The sequence below is a fragment of the Geotrypetes seraphini genome, chromosome 11 (genome assembly GCF_902459505.1).
Source record: "Geotrypetes seraphini chromosome 11, aGeoSer1.1, whole genome shotgun sequence".
Taxonomy (NCBI): domain Eukaryota; kingdom Metazoa; phylum Chordata; class Amphibia; order Gymnophiona; family Dermophiidae; genus Geotrypetes; species Geotrypetes seraphini.
This window is the reverse complement of record NC_047094.1, coordinates 68,148,385-68,162,054: the sequence shown is the minus strand read 5'-3', so window position 1 is coordinate 68,162,054 and position 13,670 is coordinate 68,148,385. Positions and strand designations below refer to the sequence as shown.

General features: G+C 41.9%; 1 protein-coding gene across 2 annotated transcripts in view; it reads right to left on the bottom strand.

Annotated features, from left to right (window-relative positions):
• The window catches only part of LOC117345547 (toll-like receptor 13), a 40,537-nt gene that overhangs the window by 9,135 nt on the left and 17,732 nt on the right, over positions 1 to 13,670 (bottom strand). The window contains exon 1 of one of the 2 annotated variants that reach the window (XM_033914355.1): positions 9,798 to 9,929. The exons of the other annotated variant lie outside the window; for it this stretch is intronic. The gene's annotated coding sequence lies outside the window, so the exon portion shown is untranslated. Of the gene's footprint in view, positions 1 to 9,797; positions 9,930 to 13,670 lie in introns of those variants that run through there. 2 annotated transcript variants of the gene reach the window in all.

Below are 13,670 nucleotides of genomic sequence, written 5' to 3'. Positions count from 1 at the left end.
AAGCTAAGAAAGAAATGTATTAGTCCAATAAAATGATGGGCACTAAATTTTCTTCCCGCTATGCCCCATGCCTCCTACCCAAATGGAAAATATAAATTGGTGAGCTTCCCAAAGCCCTGCCAGCTGAAGATCTCTTCCTCTAGGAAGGAAGGGGAGTTTTGTTCAGAGATATTTGGAGATTGCATAGAAGAAAAACTGTACACTGGCACTGGTATGGTTTTGAATTTTAAAATAAAAGAAATAAAGTGGAAATAAAGAAGTATATGGGAGCGGGGCATGGTGGGGTGGGGCGGGGCAGGGGGCCCAGTGTACTTGTATGCCTAGGGGCCCTAGAATTAATCCTGCTCTGCCCCTGCTGAAAGGCAATCATCCCCCCCTCCCACCCACGAATACTGGCAGGAGGGATCCCAAGCCCTCCTGCCGAAGATGCCCCCTGTTAATCCCCCAAATGCCCCCCCACTACCCAGACACTCCCCCACTAACCTGTAAGTTGGACAACTGGATGGGTCCCTGGTCCATCCTCAGGTCTGCCCCTTCCCGGTGCATTGTGGGATGCACTGAGAATGGGCCTAGGGCCTGATTGGTCCAAGCGCCTAAGGCCTGCCCAAAGGGGGCCTTAGGCCAGTGGCGTACCTAGATTCCATACGAATGTAAGGAAGTTCTTCACCCAGAGAGTGATAGGAAACTGGAACGCTCTTCCGGAGTCTGTCAGGGGAAAACACCCTCCAGAGATTCAAGACAAAGTTAGACAAGTTCCTGCTGAACCAGAACATACACAGGTAGGGCTAGTCTCAGGGCGCTGGTCTTTGACCAGAGGGCCGCCGTGTGAGTGGACTGCTGGGCACGATGGACCATTGTCTGACCCAGCAGCAGCAATTCTTATGTTCTTATGTGGCACCCGGGGCCCATCGTTGTTGACACCCCCCATCTGTATTAAAATATGATATTTAGTAATAATCCAAACGTCGCACAAAAGTATACCTAGAAAAAGGCAGCATCTTACATACTGCAGTGAGCAGCACATCAATACACCCATTGTAAAACTAAACAAGCCAGACTAGTACAGATCAATCCTGCAGTCAATCCTAACAGAAAACCATGTCTTTTGAACACACAAAACACAGAAAACACCTTTACCTAGTATGGAATATGTAATCACAAACTAACCCCTCCCCTTTTACAAATTGTAATGTGGTTTTTAGCCATGGTGGTAGAATTCTGAGCATCAGAGCTGCTACCATCACGGCTGGCGCTAAAAAATGCTCCACAGTTTTGTAAAAGGGGGATAAAATAAAAATACATAGACAAAGGTTAAATTGAACCACCAAGAAGCTGGACTCTGCATACAATGCAACACCACAGAAACAGTGACACATGTCTCCTAAAGCAATAAATAAATAGAAAATTTTTGTTCTACCTTTGTCTTCTCTGGTTGCTGCTTTCCTCATCTTCTTGTTACTCTCTTCCTTCTATCCACTGTCTGCCGTCTCTCTGCTCCTATATGGCATCTTCTCTCCTATGCCCTTCCAGAAACTGTATGCCTCCCCCTTTCATCTCTCCTTTCAACCCCATTGGTCTGGCATAAGAACATAAGAACTGCCACCTCCGGATCAGACCCATGGTCCATCGAGTCCGGCGATCCGCACATGTGGAGGCCCAGTCAGGTATACACCTGATGTAGTTTTAGTCACCCATATCCCTCTATGCCTCTCGTAAGGAGATGTGCATCTAATTTGCCTTTGAATCCTAGCACAGTGGATTCCTTAATAACCTCCTTTGGGAGAGCATTCCAGGCATCTTTCTCCTCTCCTTCCCTTTCCCTTTTTTCCCTCATTTTCCTTTTCAATTTATTTTCTGCATCTGCCTAGATTACGTTCTTACTACCCTCTCATCAATTTCCTTTTTTACTGTCTACCTATAGCTCACCACCTCTTTCCCTCACCCCCTCCAGTATTTCACTAACTCAATCCTTTTCCTCCCATCATGTGCCCTCCTTTTATTTATCCCCTCCTTCCATTATGTGCCCTCTTTCTCTACCACTTCCATCTAGTACCTTTTCCTCTCTCTGTTCACTTCCATCCAGCATCTGCTCCCCTCTTTCTCTCCTCCCATTTCCTTCCTGCATTTGCTCCCTTATCTCTCCAATCCACACTTCCATCCAGCATAGACTCCCCCTCTACTCTCCCCACTACCATCCAATGTCTGCCCTTTCTCTCTCCATCCACCCCTCTTCAATTAGCATCTACCCCCTTTCTTTCCCTCCAATCCAATTCCATCCAGTATCCTTTCCCCTTATGCCTCTCTCCCCTTTCCCTGCACACCAATTCCATCAGTACCACACTTCCATACCACCCTACCCCCTTTCTCTCCCTCCACCACTCTTCCATACCAGAAGCCCTGCTCCCTTCTCTCCCTTCATGCAGCAAGGTCCCGCAATGACTGTAACCGCCGGCTGCCTGTCCACCCCACTCTGACGTACTTGCTCTGGACTAGAGTTAGCAGCTGCGCTGAGGTGCAGGAAGGTCCCACAATGAGTACATCTACCGGCTCTGCTCCGGAAGAAGTAAGTTACATTGGAGGAGGGTGGACCTGGCAGATGCAGGGAGTTGCAGCAAGGTCCCACGATGACTATGTTTACCGGGTCCACCCCCTCCGACGTAACTTACTTCTTCCGGAGCAGAGCCGTCAGATGTACTTATTGCGGGACCTTCCTGCACCTCAGCACGGCTGCCGACTCTGCTCCACAGCAAGTACATTGGAGGGGGTGCACCGGCAGCAACGCTGAGGTGCAGGTCTTTTTCAACAGTAGGGCAAGACGTTCCGGACTCGGACGGCTATGCACCCCCCTAGGGTGTGCACCTGGGGTGGTCTGCCCCCCCACCCCCCTTTGATACACCATTGCCTTAGGCAACTGGGCCAACTTACAGGTTAGTGGTGGGGTCCTGGTATTCGCAGGGGGTAGGGGGTTCGGGGGTGCATCTTCAGGAGGCTTGGGTTCCTTCCTGATGGTATTCGTGGAGGTGGGTAGGGGGTGATTGTCTTCCAGCAGGAGGGCTTGGAATCCCTCCTGCCAGTATTCGCTGGGGGAAGGGTGATTGCCTTCCGGCAGGAGGGCTTGAGTTCCCTCCTGCCGGTTCGGGGTTCTGGGGATGGGGGGTGCCAGTAGGAGGGCTTGGGTATCTCTCCTGCCAGTTTGTGGCAGTTCGGCGGTGGGGGATTGCGATCGCGGCAGGAGAGATTAGGCATCTCTCCTGCCGCTATCATTGTGGTGGGGAGGGACAGTTACACGATTCTGTAATCGGCGTTGTTTGTTGACAGAGCCAGTTACAGAACCCTGCCTTTAGGTGAAGGACTGGCCCCTCCTTCGCCTAAAAGGTCTGGGTTTGGGCATTTTGGGTGGTGGGCAGCTGTGATCAGCTCAGCGGCCCCTATTCGGAGCTTATACCTTTTTTGTACTTGGTCTAAGTCAAAATGTATAAGTTCCAATTGGTCAATGTCATTAGACTTTTAGTTATACTTGCAGTACGACTAAGTCTAGGTCAGCCCAACTCCTGCCCTTTCCTCTCTAAAAACGCCTCTTTTCACTGTAGGCATTCAGAGGCAGGTTAAAGGCCTAAGCTGGTTTTAGTTACGTCTAAAACCAGTTTTGATTGTCAGTACTTGGACGATCTGTCTTTTTGATTGTCCAAGTACCGATTTAGGACACCTTTTGAATAGGTTTTTAAATTAAGTGGTTTACATTCAGGTATTCAAGTATTTTTCCTTTTCTGTCCCGGTGGGCTCACAATCTATCTAATGTACCTGGGGCATCAAGTGACTTACCCAGGGTCACAAGGAACAGTGTGGAATTTGAACTCACAGCCTCACTGTGACTGTTGCTCTAACCACTGCTCCGCACACTCCCCCCATGCAAGGATAAGCAGCATAAAATCTATTTTACTACTTGGGATCTAGCTAGGTACTTGGGACCTGGGTTGGCCACTGTTGGAAACAGGATGCTGGGCTTGATGGACCTTCCGTCTGCCCCAGAATGGCAGATTTTATGTTCTTTTGCTTTGTAAAGGAGAGGGTAAGTTTGTTGGCTTTTGGAAAAATATTTTCTTTTTTTTCTTTGTTCTGTTTCCTAACCATATTTCTGTAACAAGTGAATGCTTGTGTAAAATTGTTTAAAAATTAATAAATAAATACATTAAAAAAACTTGAAAAGAACAGAGTCAACCATACTAGAAAAGACAAAAAAAGAGTCATGTGCTTAATGTCTAAAACACGGCTCCACCAAACCCCCAAAAACAGAACTAACCATAGCCAGTGCTAAAAACCGCACTATGGTTTTGTAAAAGGGGGTGTAAATGCCTTCTCAAAATAAAATATCTTTAAGGCTGCCTTAACTGCATTAAAAGTTGGAACGTTACAAATAAATTGTGGAAATTCATTCCATAATTTTGGAGCTATAAAAAAGGCAGAGTGTTTGGTTGATTTGTAATAAGCCTTGGATGGGGGAAGGGTGTAAAACCAAATGATTAGAGAAGTAAGAAGGGGTTTCTTGATGTAAGGCTTTGTGGGCTATGCAAAGTTTCTTGAATTGAAACTGGTAAGAAACAGACAACTAGTGAAGGGATTTCAAGAATGGAGAGCAATGCTAAAAAAATGTCCTGTGTAATATAAGAACTTAACAACCATGTTTTGAAGAATCTGGAGTCATCTATTTGTAGATACAATAGGTTTTGGGTCGGTTTTGAAGAGTTCTTTTTTTAAAATTTTGATCTTTATTTTTATTTTATACTGTTGACATCATTATTAGTCAAAACAAAGAAATAATACAATACCAGTTCCAACATTGAAATAACACAATAGTCTATAATAATAATTTACATAAGAGAAGCAAAAGGACTTCTTTTTCTCATCATAAAGGAAAAATTTAAACCGAAATATATAGTATACTGGATTGTAAAATTAGACCTCAATTACAGAGGGAGATAGCAACACATCCGCTGAATTTTCTAATCAAACAATACAAGGAAAATAAAAGATAGTCACTTGAGAGGGAACAAGAACCTTATTAAACTGAGCTAGCTTGAAACAGAAATTCTCTCAAGAATACTAAATTTGCTCTTTAGCAGAAATACATTTTATCAACTGCTGAGGTTCAAAGAAAACAAATCTATTCCCTTGATAGGTTATCACACATTTACAGGGGAATCTGAGTACGAACGTTGCACCTAACTGCAGGACCCTTAGTCTCAAAATAAGAAACTGTTTTCTTTTCTTTTGGGTCATTCGTGACACATCTGGATACATTCTCACTACTTTAGTCATAAATGGTATATCCTTAAACTTAAAAAACAACTTAAGCATCCATTCTCTGTCAGAATCAATAGCAAATTGTACAAGCAGCGTAGCAATTGCCAGTATCTCATTATCAGACCTCTCAAGGAAATTTGTCAGATCCAAACTATCAGCAGATAAATTCTGCTGGTTTGGTTTCTGAACAGACGATCTAGTTGGTAAATAGTAAATTTTTGTGAGAGGCGGATAAGAGGTTTCGGGAACTTTCAAAACTTCTTTCAAGTACTTCTTAAAGTATCTTGCACTGGGGTAAGTGGCAATTTTGGAAAGTTTGTAATCCGAAGATTACATCTTCTGGTCATGTTTTCCACCTTGAAATTAAGGTTCCCACTGTCCCTTACCCACACCGAGGCCTGGGACTCCACTATTTTTATTCTGGTTTCATGTCCATCCACTTTTATTTCCATGCTAGATAGTCTATTTTTCAATTCCACATTTTCAGATACAACAGTAGTATATTATGTAGTAAGTTGCTGCATTTGGGTCCCCAAGGAGATTTGTAAACTGGATATTGCTTCCCAAAGTGTCTCCATATTGAAAACCTTGGGCCTCTGCATAGGCATCAGTTCAAAACCCAGACCCTCTGATGTAATTAAGGTACCTGGAACTTCAGCTGAAGATGAATTCAATGTAAAGAAATCTTGAGGCAATTGCTGTTTCAACTCCTCCGAATGCTCTGGTGGCTGAATTGGCTTCACAACTCCTCCTGCTGAGCTGAACTCAGCTGGTCAGAAGAGTGAACACCCCGGGATGTTCATCTGCTGCTGTAACGCCCCAGGACGACTCGGAGGACTCTGCTCCTCCGGAGATAGCTATGTTGCCTCGAGGGAGAGCAGCAACACTTCAGCTGGCATGTCTCTCCTAGCCGAGGAAACCTCCAGCTCACTCGCTGGAGAAAGGCGTCCATCAGGCCCGCAGCTGTTGCCAACAGGGAAAACCCAAAGTTTGGATTTGCGCTTCACCATCACCAAGGTATGAGGCAACCCTGGAGCTTCGTTGGCGACATAGCTCCAGCCTCTCGCGGCCATCTTCCTTAAGCCACTCCCTCTACTTTCCGGGTTTTGAAGAGTTCACATGTTCCACCACAAGTGTACTAGTTAAGAGTGGAATATGGGCCTAGGTCCCCCATCTCTATAATCCACTGCACCAACCACTAAGCCCACTCTAACTAGTATAGTAGATTTTGGAGGGCTCATATCAGCAGTTTAAATTCTGGCTTTGCATGGTAACCAATGAGAAATCATAAGCACAGGAGATACATGGTCAACCATCAGCCATCACCAATTCATTTAGCTACTGCATTTTGTAATGTTCTTGTTTATCAGGGAGACCCAGAAATACGATATTACTATGATCCATAATAGAGATCACCATAGCTTGAATTACTATCTGAAACAATTTTTTGTCCAAAAAAGTGTTTCTTATATCACAGCATATTATCGAAGTGGGCCGGCCTAGCAAATGCCCCGCGGCTGCTACCTTTGCTGGTCCGGGGGTGAGAAGAGGCGTCCTGACAGCAGCAGTGCAGGAAGTCAGCCGGTGTCGGAGATCGGGGCAGAAGGCAGGAACTGCACATGTGCAGCACCGATCATGGACGCAGGGATCACAAAGTTTGATAGATTCATAATAGGATGCTGAGATAGGAGAATAATATAGTAGAGGAGAAGGCATAGGTCCTCATGTATTAGTAGAAAACATATCTACTTATTTAATTTTTAACACTGTTCTCCCAGGGGAGTGCAGAACAGTTTACATGAATTTTATTCAGGTACTCAAGCATTTTTCCCTGCCTGTCCCAGAGGACTCACAATCTATCTAATGTACCTGGGGCAATGGGGGGATTTAATGACTTGCCCAGGGTCACAAAGAGCAGCATTGATTTGAACCCACAACCTCAGGGTGCTGAGGCTATAGCTTTAACAACTGTGCCACACTCTCCTCTCATGCCAAATAAGACTACTCAACTCCAGTCAAATAGAGGAAAGGGGGTATGAACCCCAGAGAATGGGATCTGTCCCTACCTTTACTGTAAATATACACATATCCGGCAGAGCTGCTTTTGCAGTAACAGTGCGTGTAGAGTTTAAAAAGGCCTGCCTTTCCCTTCAGCTACTATTACACCCATCCTGTTAAAGGAGAACTTGTCTTTTTAGCTAGCAGAGCTGCCTTTTCCATTGATCACAGTCAGTATATGCAGAGTACAAGTCCGTGGGTGTCTAGCTATAACAGTATTTAGCCCTAACAGGCAAAGACTAGGAAATTAGTCCTCAGAAGTTCTTACCAGTTTTCTTTGTGAAAATGTAAAAATGTCCCTCTTTTAGCCTTCCTTTCATCCAGGACTCCTTGGGCAGTAGTGGGTCTTCTCTCAAGTCTTCCTTGCAGGAAACATTTTACTAAGTTCCACTTCAGTCTTATAAGTAAGATTGAGGAAGTTTGCCGGGGTGCAGTTCTTAATTCTCTTTTTTTGTTAATTACGTGACTCCACCCTCCCCCTTTGTAGCTATGTTATAAACTAATCTGATATGAATAAATCATTAGTGGTGTACAAATGTTTGACCCCTTGTATGATGCTATCAGACTTTCAACTGACTAGATATAAGTTGAACAATGTTCTCTAATTTAATTTATACTACCTCTCTGATCAATTAAATGTCCACCTGATTTACAGCAAAATAAAAATTCATGATTAAATTCAGAATATACAGTCAAATATAAATCAGTACATTAAAAAACCCAATAAAATACAAAAAAGCAATATATAATCAGAACTACCAATTAAGCAGATGCCTCACAACCTTCCTTACTTACCAGTTAATTCACCCTCCCATTTACTCCCTTTATAATCCCAAACCCTAAATTTCCCCCTGCTTCCACTAAATGCAATTTGTAATGTCACCTCTTTTTCTTCTATTGTGGCTCTTGGTGGTAGGAGTTTTGATATACCTCTCTTTTTATTTACCTTGCTGAAGGTCACATAGTTTGCTGGTGACAGAAGAAGGAATTCTATAAATAGTGATCAAAAATGGGCAAAAAAATATTGCTGCTAAATGCTAGTCTATAAAAATCCCTTTATAGAATAGCACATAATGCTAATTCCTATGCCTAACTTTGGATGCCTGATTTATGCCTGCTGAAACTTGGTGCAAGTGCTGTCAGCCAAGTTAGGTGTGCTTACCAATTATTATTTAACTATGTACATAACTTTTCAAAATGCCCCTTTTGGGAAACACGCTATGGAAGTTAGTTGCCCTGACTTATAGAACAGCATGCAGCCAGATATGCATGCAAATTTTAATGTATGACAATTAACATCAATCATTGGTTGTTGGCACCCAATTATTGATGGTTGAGTTCATTAGCCAATTCATTTGCACATCTCAACAGAGTGCCCAAATTTGAATGCCCACATTAGGGCACCATATACTGTATAGAATCCTGAGGAGAGTGGACTGGAGCTGGAGTTGACAGGTCTCAGGTCTGTAGCCTGTATACTTGGGCATCTGAGTTGCTATTATTGACCACAGGCAAGGAGATGCATATCCTAGTGGTTAGCGCAGCAGCCTGAGAACCTAGGAAACTGGGTTCCATTCCCATCGCAGCTTCTTGTGACTCTGGGCAAGTCACTTAACTCTCCATTGCCCCTGGTACAAAATAAGTACCCATATACAATATGTAAACCACTTTGATTGTAACCACAGAAAGGCGGTATATCAAGTCCCATTCCCTTTCTCTAATCATGTGACTGCATTGATAGTATAAATCCATGTTCATTTCATAACTAAAGAAACTTGCAATGCAGTGTTGAGATGAAAGGAAAAGGTTATTATCATGTACACATGCAATCCTTAGCATTGCTCAAAATATCACTTCCAGGAGACAAAGGATGAGACACTGATTTGTTCATCTCCCCCCCCACCCCCCCTGAATTTGCAGGTGCTTAGGAACTGAAAACAAATACTGTATGTATATTTATCTCTATTTCACTATCCGGTCACATTTTCCCTGCAGCTTCTATACAGTGGCCCAAGTTTCATTTCTCTGTTTCTAATTCTGAGAGATAGAAATAAATGTGGTTAATTTGGTGAGCACTGCTTCTAGATTAAGTTGAGATATACAGTAATAAATGTCCCTGAAAGTTCTCTGGGAAAGGAGAACTCAGAGGCTCTCTTGTCACGCAGTGAGGCCCCTCAAGCTCAGTCCAGCACTAACTTCCCTTTTCATAGAAGAAGGGGGACACCGGTATATTATTTATCTATGACTTAAAGTGGATGCAGAACTATGGGCAACCTAAACATCTGACATACACCACCTTATGCAAGTTAATTTTAAGAGCAGTTACCCAGCTGTTCTAACCAATGGACTCTTGGAAGAGAATAGAGAGAACGTGTTACAGTACGATCCAATCTCTGAAAAAAAAAAATATGCTAAATAACTCAGGAACTGGAACTTACATAACTAAAGAAGAGCTACGTATCAGTTACAAGTTCGGCATGGTGCAGTAAGTTCCAAGGGGGGACTCTTCTTGACACAGCCTAGCGGCAAAACATGTTGAAGCAACAGGTCCCTTCCTGATACGAGCAGCTTTAAAGAAAAGAGAAGTTCAATTTATAAAAATAAGTGAAATAAAAGCACGTAGCACTTTATAAGTTATACAAAATTTTTTTTAAAAGTATTCCCGGGTCTGATGACGAGGCCAGTGCAAACAAAACCATTTTAGCCATTAAAAATTGTTGGCTGATACTGACATTTCTGAAGACCTGAAGATATATATATAAAATGATATAAAAGGCTGACATGTACATTGTCTGGATATATCACGCATAATTTTTTAGACAATGATTATGAATTAAGCTGAATAGAGATACTGTAGGTGTACCAAGTGACACATATAGTTTATAGTATTCAATAAACTATGCACCTATCTGGTAAACTTTACCCATGGCTCACTGTTGGAGGTATTAATAACGTAGCTGGCCTCTCTTTATTTTTTCCTTTCCCAGAAGTCTGTCCTATGTATCTGTAACAATCCTATATTTTTTTAAAGTTGCCACAATAACTAACAATTGCTACCTCCCTTGCGCCCCTTAGGTCCACCTCCCTTAGGATTCTCAGCAACTTCTTTCATTCTTTATTTTTCTCTTCCTTGATAATATAAATCTCGTGTGGGTTCATAGCAATTGCAGAAGTCATCTGGTTCTTGGAGATATATGCATAGAATACCCCCGTTCTATCAGTCATTGCTCTCCAATTAAGGAGGCCCAACTTAAGTTTTGTTAGCAACATGAGAGAACTGGCACCTCCGTTATTGTTAACTCCTTTGCCTATGAGTCAGTACCCTCCAATTAAAAGAGCTCATTTAAGTTTTATTATATCATTGGGAACCTGACACTATCCAGATGAGAAAAGAACTTGAAAAGACAAAAGAAAGTTCATGGTTTGACCTCCTAGTTTATCAGAACTAATGAATATGCATTTCCCTACTCAGTACATGACTGCGAAACCTGTAAAAACCGATCTCCTAGTTTCAACAGGAAGGGGGGAGGGGGGGTCTCGCCCTCTCTGACACACACATACATTTATGTGTTGGGAGAGTTATACCTCCCCAGGGGGAACTTTGTTCTCCTGCCTTCGAGAAGATGTCTCTGGGCCAGGATTACAGATCCCAAATTAGTTTTAGTCTTTATCTGGTTTGTCTGATATGTTATTTTGTGTAAGGATTTTCCTGATCCTGATATAGTTTTATGTGCTAAATAATTAGTGTTAATTTCTATTTTGTATAACCTTTCTTTCTATTAGTGTGAATATAACATAACGTCATGCTTCTTAACCGCGTAAGTTCAACACGGTTTACAAAAGATTATAAACAATATCATGAAGAAAAAGAAGAGTTATTTGGCGAAGTATTTTGAGAAAAGATAGATTTTCAACTGAGTTCTAAAATGTTTATAAGAACAAGCTGTAAGCAATAACGATCTAAATCCTTTATGGTGGGAAGCTGCTTGAAATACTAAAGTATGATCAAGAAATTTCTTGCTTTTACAACCCTGTATGGATGGAAAAGTGAACAAGGCATGAGATAATATGTTTATACGATGCTCTAGAAAATCTATTGGCCATATAGAACGGAGCAGTGCCATACATAACCTTATAACAGAGACAGCTCAGCTTAAACAAGACACGAGCTTCCATTGGGAGCCAATGCAACTCGCAATAGAACGGCATCACATGATCTCATACTTCAAGCCATAGATCAATCTGACTGCCGTATTCTGAATCAATATGAGTCTGGTCATGTCTTTCTTAGTACTTGTCAGGTAGACAATGTTGCAATAATCAAGAAGACTTAGCAACAGATTGAACCAGGAGTTTGAAAGCAGAAAACTCAAAATATGGTTTGATGGTGTATAGTTTCCATAGAGTATAATAACCTTTACGTAACAGAATAAAAAGAGGAAAAAAAAAGAAAAGAGAATTGTGTCTGTGCATAGATGTGTGGTTAGTTCTTTGGTACTGGGTGTATATGAGGTAATTTTTTGGGCTATAGGACGACTCAAGGACATTTAAAGATGCCTATTCATTCTGACTTTCTTCTTTTCAATAAGAGCTCTATCAGCTTCTATGCAGTCGGCATTACAGAATTGAAACGCTTCTTTTGAAGCGACCCCTACCCTATCCTAGTGTACTAAGCCCCTCCCTCTCTTCCCTCCCTTTTATGATTTTATTTTCTCATTGTATTTAATCTCTTACCATTTCCCACTTAATCCTTTTGGTACCAGTAAGTCTGCATGTTTTGCCGCGCCCCCCCCCTCCATTTTTTATTTTTAACTTTTTATTTTATTTTTAATAATATTTGATAATTGTAAACCGTTTAGGTATGTTTTTGATGAACAGTATATCAAAGATTAAATAAACTTGGAAATTCTAGGTCCAAGCATCACCTATGCTCTGCCCACAGATAAGCCCCCTTGCGGTTAGGTGCTATGGCACTTTGGTGCTACCTTATAGAATAGCACCTGGGCCTGGATTCTGTAGTCAACACCATTATCGGTGGCCACCTTAAAAGTGACCGCTGATCGCATGTCAATCACACGACTGTGTCAGTTAGAAAATTGTGCCTCCAGCAAAGACAGGCACCAGAAATGTAGGCCAAGATTTTCCAGACCTACATTTCTGGTGCCTAACTTTGACATGACTTGCACCTCCAGGGGCGCCTACCAATTCCTAATGCCACTTCCAGTGTTAGGCACCGGTAAGCACCTCTGGAGGCACGATTCTTGTGCCTTTTGTTTAGGTGCTGGTAGGCACTTTAAAATTTATGTTAATTGCCGTTTCAAATGTCATTTGCTAATTAGCTTAGATGCTGGTTAGAAAATTTCCCTCCTAGTGACATAGGCGCCAGTCAATTTGATGGCACCTTTAATGCCCATGACGCCTTCAAATTTCAAGTTCAAGTTTATTAAAATTTGATATATTGCTTATAAAATTATCTAAATGGTGTACAAGATTAGAAAACTAAAGTTGTATAATAAAAGGTAATCACAATAGATGAGACAAACTGATACAGAGTGCACATAGGCGCCAGTCAATTTGATGGCACCTTTAATGCCCATGATGCCTTCAAATTTCAAGTTCAAGTTTATTAACATTTGATATACTGCTTATAAAATTATCTAAATGGTGTAAAACTACATGGTGTAAAACTAAAGTTGTTTAATAAAAGGTAATCACAATAGATGAGACAAACTGATACATATATGGGGGATAGGAGAAAGAAATACAATATTCAAATAGGAAAGAGAGACATCAAAGGAAAGCACATAAGGGAGGGGATTAAAATCCTGTCAAAAGGCACAATCATGAAGTAATATTAGCAATCAAAAGCATCTTTAAACAGAAATATTTTTAAGCTTGATTTAAATTGTGTAAGATTGGTGTTTTCCCAAAGATAAGAGGGCAAACTGTTCCATAAAGTGGGAGCAGTGACAGAAAAAAAATTGATTTCTTGGTCATATCATATATTATATGTCGAACTAATGGGATTTCCAATAGAAACATGATGGCAGATAAAGGCCAAATGGCCCATCTAGTCTGCTCATCCGCAGTAACCATTATCGCTTTCTCTCTCTGAGAGATCCCATGTGCCTATCCCAGGCCCTTTTGAATTCAGACACAGTCTCTGTCTCTACCACCTCTTCTGGGAGACTGTTCCATGCATCTACCTGGACACAGGGGCAAAACATCAATCCAGAATGATGGCCACGGCACTGAACTTCCAATAAGGGAATTACAAAGGGATGAGACTCATGGTGGGGAAAAAGATTATG